Genomic DNA, 7,724 nt, shown 5'->3' on the forward strand with positions numbered 1-7,724 from the left:
CTACTCTTTAAGTTCCATTTTAAAGATCCGAGACTTCAACTGTCCACGCTTTCAAACTGACACCACCACAAGGTCTCAGTGGCCCATTATTGAGAATTATTTATTTTCCTCCCTTTGTATCCATAATATTTTAAATATGAGGTTTGGCCATTAAACTGTGGCAAGTTTGAGAACACTCTGCAGCGGCGTGCAGCAGGAAACCCTACAGGAAGGCTGTATAAATCCAGGCTGACATTGGAAGAAATGAGAACGGAGCTCAGAGCCGCCCCCTTGGGAACAGCAAATTGAGGAGCCATTTTGGGCATGTGGTTTGGGGGCGGGAATGCCTACAGGGCAGGAGCTAGATTGAGACCCAGGAAGGTTAGGAAAAGGGAAAAATGACTCCCCTAGCTAGTGCTACAGTAGATACATCCAAAATAAAACAAAATAGTACAGACATAAATATGTGCCATTAATCTGTGAAGAAGTCAACCATCCTCTCCACAAATAGCTTCTCATCCTTATATGTTGCTTAAGGCTGCAACTATGTGCCATTTTTGTGATTCCAAACCCCACCCCCCTTTTATTCTGTTCCGGATACTCAGGTAAACCTGTGTGAAAATAATCACCACAATGGAGAGGTGGAGACAGAACATTATTCTCTCAGCATCTCTCAAGGGATTCAGTGCCGGTAGGTGTTTATTTCTGGAATTAAATGAGTTGTAATAATAAAAAATGTGTGGCTTTTCTCAATGGTCTACTATAGGTGAACTTGAACAGCGGACATTTCTACAGTCACCTAAAGAGAAAAAAATAAAACCAAAACTTCCTCAGCCATTTACAAAGAATGTCTCACATTTGATCTTCATAATGGCTGAGATAGGATTCTTGGGAAGCTGGTTTCACAAACAATGCAACAGACTTACCTAAGTTATTTGCCTAAACTGGCAGACACCCATACTGTCCTTTACACCATACTGCAATAGCGGGATGGAAACTGCTGGGAAATATATTTCTCTTTCACTGTCAGAGTTTGGCAATCTGTTTAATGTTACTTCTTCTTCTTCTTTCTTCTTCTTCTTCTTCTTCTTCTTCTTCTTCTTCTTCTTCTTCTTCTTCTTTTTTTTGGTGTTTCAAGATTCATTGTTTATGCACCACACCCAGTGCTCCCTGTAATACCTGACCTCCTTAATACCCACCACCAGGCTCACCCCTCTCCCTATCCCCTTCCTTTCCAAAACCCTCAGTTTTTTACTCTGTTGCTACTCTTCTGCCTTTTTTTCTACATCAGAGACGTTTCTTCCTAGAGCTTCTATCCCAAAAATCTTGACCAGAAATCTGTCTGAGGCTACTTGACCATTTTAGAAAAAACCCTTTCACATACATTATCTGATTTTTGACCTAGCCTTCTGCAACTACAAAGCACACTGTCCGCTCTCCCAGAGCTTCCCACTCCCTGTTGTACTTCTATCCCCTCAGGTGAAGGTGTGCTTGGTTGAATCTGACCCCAAGGCAGCCTGATTAGGGCATGTAAGAATAGTAGCCCAGGGGAAGTAGGATTTGGTTTTCCTTAGAGTCCCCACACAATGAATGGCATCCTTGCTGGAGCCAAGTCTATGCCCATTCACCTGCCAGGTCCTCATGCAGGTTGAGGCTACGCCCGGGAGAACAGAACAAGGAGTTGAGGGAGAGGCTGTATTACAGGTACCCTAGGAGGCATTGGGGCTGGAAGTGCTGGCCCTGGAGCTGAGAGTGGGGAGGCCTGTGGGATGTCCTCTCCAGGTCACTTCAGCTCTAGTACATCAGAAATGAAGTGGCCGAAGTACCCTTTTTGGCCAAACCAGCCACTGGATGCCTGCTATAACTAGACACGTGGGTCCTACAAATCATTGCCACTCTTTCAAAGTCCTTGTCTGATACATAGAAATTGAGTGGATTGGAAATCTACACTCAAGAAATTATAACAGTTCATTTTTCCAATAAAGAAAAGCAGGAGCTTTTGAGTCTAATAGTTCAACTGTTGTACATTTTTGAATGGAGGTACAATGGCCATTTTGTATTCTCTACTTGAGTCAACATACTGTCTTATTTGGAGTGACTACAAAATGGTACAATTATTGTGCAGCTAATCAAGTTTGAGGTCCAGGGTGCCTTGTTTTCACCAGCCCCCGTGAGTGCTGGCAGAATTGCTGGGAGTCACAGAATATTCTAGGTTGGGAGGGGAAGCCAGATGCTAAACAGAAAGCTTTCTGTATGAGCAGTTCCAACACAAGCCTAAATATATTATAGAGGAGAAAAAGACTACTATCTCTAAGCATCCAGGAATTTATTATGACTTGTTTTCTCATTCTAAGTAAATACTAACTTTTTTTTACCTGGTTTGATCATTGTTATTTTCTATTCTCTTAAAGTCTCCTCACTCTCTAAAATTGTATAAGCTTCAGACCCAAGAAACCTGGTTTTGAGGCTGATGAGGAATTTCATAAAGCCATATCAAGCATAAACCTGACAAATTTAAAGTCAGATCACAGGGGCAAGTTCAAGTTTCTCATTAAAGAGTTGGGGGAGGGGGTGGAAAATAGTTCAAGTGGAAGATTTATACTAAATCTATGTTTAAATTAAATTAAAATTATGTTTCTAAAAGGGTCGTATTTTATTTTTCTTATCATAATTGTGTAATATAAAGAACATGTCATGAAAATCTCACCAAGTGCTCTGTAAATGCCCCTAAATTTCCTGGTTATTGCGCTGGACAAATATCATTCTCAGAGCGCCGTGATGGGAAAAGGGAAGCTCTGCTGCCTGAGCTGTGCTCTGTCCCCGGGCATGGTTTCGCTCCAGCTCCGGAGCCAAGGGCAGGACGCGCGGTCCCCGCGCAGCCCCGCGTCCTTCGGGCGCACGCAGCTGCACGGAGCGCGAAGCCTCCGTCCCCGGGCGGCCGGCGCCACCGGTCCCCAAACCCTGGCCCCCGCCCGCCGCTGCGCTGGGCTCCTGCGCCCGGGCTGCAGGGCTGAGCCTGCCGGTCAAACCCGCAGGCTGACAGCTTACATGGGACTGTCCACTGTGCGTCAAAGCTGTCTGCGCCGCCTCGGTGGCAGGGGAGGGGGGTGGGGGGACTGTGCGTGTATTTGTGCTAAGTGCCAGTTCATGTTCCTTAAAAAAGAGAGGATTTGATTTCCTGGGACTCCATCCAGTTGTTAAATCATTCGGTTAATAATCTGCTCAAGCAATTACTAATGATAGAACTGCTGTGGCTGTTCATTTGGAACAGCTTCTCTCTTTCGTTTTTGTGCAAGTGGCTACTTGTTTGTTTTGTATTGGTGACACGGGTACTTGTGACGAGTCCTGCTCAGCTGTGTTACAGAACGCCCTTCACTGTGGGTTTGTCTGATATTTCCTCAAGAAGGGATGCAGCTTATGCATTTTTGAAAGAATATCACAGATGTGATGATGTGGCCCTCTCAGGGCATCACATAGCAGACTAATGTGGTCAGACTGCCCCATTAGGGGTGATGTTAACTCTGCTCCCTGGTTGGGGTAGTGTCCATGAGGCAAAATTAAAATAAGAACAACATATTAAATAATAACATTGTAGTCACAATATTTCCCCGATTTTGTTATTATATCATGGCTACCTGAGAGAACATTCCTGGTTTTTTTTTTTTTAATTTTTTATTTTTTTCAGCATAACAGTATTCATTATTTTTGCACCACACCCAGTGCTCCATGCAATCCGTGCCCTCTACAATACCCACCACCTGGTGCCCCCAACCTCCCACCCCCCACCCCTTCAAAATTCTCAGATCGTTTTTCAGAGTCCATAGTCTCTCATGGTTCACCTCCCCTTCCAATTTCCCTCAACTCCCTTCTCCTCTCCATCTCATTCCTGGTTTTAGAAAGCATGCACTTGAAGAGAGACAGAGTCAGAGAGACAGAGAGAGAACAATTTAGAAAATGTGTTCAAATTTGGAAAATATAGGTGGAGATATAAGGATATTCTTTGCCCTGTTTCCTCAACTTTTCTTTAAGCCTAAGATTATTTCAAAATAAAAATTTCAAAGAGAACACAGAGCAAGTCCACCTGACACCAGTGCCAGAATGTTTCAGACTGTGTCCCACTGGTGTTGCATAGGCACTGTTTAATAAATAATCCCAGGGATTCTCCACCAGAGCCATGCCTTTTGCCCAGTTTTCAATGACATCCATCCATCTAGAACAATTTTTACAATGAAGTTCCTGTACAAAAATTTAGGGATGAAAAATTACAATTGCCTTCTCAGTCTATTTCTTAACATCTGGCTTTGAATCAACTTCTAACTTTGCAAAGATCGACTAACATATGTCTAAAAACCATGCCAAAATACACAACAGAGAGGACTGGTTTAAAGAACATAAATGGACACATTAAGTCTTCAGTTCTCACTTCACTGTCATTTTCTCATCCTCGGTCTGCCTTTGGATGGAAGCTGCTTTCCAAATTTTAAAAGGAAAACTATGACTAGGTCAGGATAAAATTCCAGAACATCCTGGTGGGATGTCAAAAACAGCAGTGATCCTTCAAGTAATTGACTTACGGTTATTCACTTTATGTATTATGAATGTTAAGGTCGTGTTCAAATGTGTATTTTTTTTAACATTTTCCCCAGTTGAATTGGTTGAGGGGACATTTTCCAAGAATCCTAAAGACCACAGTTAGTTTAATTGTTTTTATTTCGTGTGTGTGTGTGTGCGCGCGCGCGTGCGCGCATGTTTTTTAACTGAAGTCCCTAACTTCAGACTTTCTGTTTTACAAAGTTTAGGTAAATTAGGAAGCCAGATAATACATGTGATTGCCTGAATGGAATGTTTAGATAATCCTGTGGTGACCGCTTTTTCAAAAACTAAATGTACTATGATCAGTGCCATGTCATGAATATCACGCATAAGGAAGTACAGAAACCCTAGCTCACTGGCTTCTCCGTCTGGTCAGGAGGAACAACATAGCTAAAGGAACAACAGATTTGGAGTTGATCAGCTTTGGATCTGCCAACCAGCTCTGCCATTTATTTACTAGTTCTGTGTCTTTGGATAAAAAGTCACATGTAGCACAACTGTTATGTAAAGTTGGACGGGTTGTCTACTGCAACAAAAGCACATGGCCAAGAAGGTGGGCCCACAAATCTAGCCCACACTCTGCTCATCCCGCTGTGTGCTTGGTGAGGCTGTGCCAGCCCTAAGAAAGGCGCACTGTTTTATAGTCAGTTCTTTCCGAGGAAACACGTCTGTGATCCATCCACCCGGAGAAGCATCTTTTGCAGTTGTAATTGCCTAGCAAACACAAATGTGCTGAGAGCAGCTTGAAGAAGCTCCTTTCCCTGTCCCTGGCTTCAGTACCCTCAGTCCTGATGGTGGGCTTTGGCTGGAAGAGGTTCAAAGATTTAATGTGGGGATGTTTATGGCAATAGTATTTGAGATAGCAAAAAGTTAAAAACAGCTCAGTAGACCCAATCAAAAGGAAATGGCCAAATATATTATGAGTTGGGAGAATGAGAGGAGCATTAAAATTGTGTTTTCAAAAAATATCTAATGATAAAGGGAAAAAAACAATGTAACAACCTAACAGCACATAACATGAATAAAGGAAGCAGAAATGCAGGCACACAAAATCACAGGGGACTACACATGACACAGGAGTGACCACTTTCTCTAGGTGACAGGAATATTTGTGGTTTATATTTTCATTTTCCTTTTTCTGTGTTTTCCAAATTTTATAATGCTAATATATCATTTCACTAGGAAGACATAACGAAAAAAAAATTCAAGCAAAAAAGTTCATATTCTCTGACCTAGGTCTTTGACTTCAAACCATTTTTCCTAAGGAAAAAACCCCAGATATATAGCCACACATGAATTAGAGTCTCTCTCTCTCTCTCTCTCTCTCTCTCTCACAGACACACACACACACACGAAAGTTAGAAAACAAAGCCAAGAGAGAGAAATGGTTAAGGAAAGCATAGTTCCCGCAGATGCCACTGTGAAATGATGTTTATATTCCTGTTCTATTCTGTCTTTCTTATACTCACGGAGCTTCTTGGCAATGTGGGTGATGTGTGCACTGGCTCAGGGAGGACAGGCCTGCTTGTCCCATTCTCAGTGTGAACTAATAGATCGGCACCCTCACTTTATTTTTAGGTTTCTTTCCTGAGAATGAAACATGACAATCTGAGAATATTGAAAGAAAAACAGAACACAAACTTGAATATACTCTAATACCTCAGCTATGCGAATACAGAAATACATAGATTCAGAGCCAACATTTTAAGACAAAAACCGGAGGGAAAATATCAAAATATCACAAAGGTTTTCTCCATGATGGGGTTGTAGTCAATATTCATTTTATTCTGTGTAGTCTTTTCTGTATTTTCAAATTGCCTTAAAATTAGCAGAAATTAAATGTGGGTGGGGAAACATTTTATTTTGTTATTATTTTTTAATATTTTATTTATTTATTTGACACAGAGAGAGATTACAAGTAGGCAGAGAGGCAGGCAGAGAGAGAGGGGGAAGCAGGCTCCCCGCCGAGCAGAGAGACCGATGCGGGGCTCGATTCCAGGACCTTGGGATCAGGACCTGAGCCGAAGGCAGAGGCTCAACCCACTGAGCCACCCAGGCACCCCCCGGGAAACATATTTTAAAAACAAAACACCACATATGATTTATCCAACTTGGTGACATCATTTCAGATTTTTTTTTTCCCAAAATGTTTCACTGGGTAATTGTTGAGAGACATGGATTAGTAACCAGATATCATAAAAAGCAGTCCCTGAGAGTTCTGGTCAAAGGGATAGGCCGAACCATTAAAATTGAGATCATGGAATCTGAAGACATGCTTTCTCCTGCCAAATCAGAGATTAAGCACTAAGTTTAACTGACTGTTTGCCAGGGCTGGTGGTACTCTGTAGAGAGATCCCAGGCAAAGCTGATATCCTCCCACCAATTTTTCAAGGCATGTTGGAGTTTTCAAGGAGTCGGAGCTTTCTTGCTAAAAACCTCTTTAAAAACTTCAGGAAAAAAAAAATAAAAATAAAAGCCACTAATAACCACACCTTTGAATAATGTTAAATAAATATTTGAAACTCGGTTTATAAGCTTGGGAAAAAAAAAAAACCTCTAAGAAATTAATCGTGACTTTTCCAAATTTAGCCCCTTTTTCTTGTCCCTTGAGGGTCCAGATCCAAACATATATCTCCATGTTTGTCCTTTACACTGACTTACAGAATTCTATAGAAATCCACAGATGTATACAAAATTCAGAGGCATGGCAGGAAGAGAAAAAGGGGTTTCAATCTTAGGGATGTTATAAAATTAATCTGCTGTGCATGGCACACTGTATTCCCAGTGGGGTGGGGGAAATCACCCTGTAATTAAACATATCAATAGCTGTGCTTCAAATGTATGAACATTCTCAGTGGATTAAACCAGGACTGTCAGGAGACCCCGGTTGGTTTTAGTCAGATTTTACTGTCAAAGAGTGACGAAAGTTTTTTCATTTCTTGGAGATTTATGGATTCTTGAATTGTGGATAAGACATCATAGACCCATATCTAATATGTTAGCTTGAAATCTCAGACTGGATATTCAAATGATATCTCAAAATTAATATTTCTAAAATGAATCCCCGGCACTTCATCTTTAAAATCTCTTCCTCACCTGGAAATTTGGAAAGAACCCAAATACATGGAGACTAAACAGCATCCTTCTAAAGA

Source organism: Lutra lutra, chromosome 9, assembly GCF_902655055.1.
Source record: "Lutra lutra chromosome 9, mLutLut1.2, whole genome shotgun sequence".
NCBI lineage: Eukaryota > Metazoa > Chordata > Mammalia > Carnivora > Mustelidae > Lutra > Lutra lutra.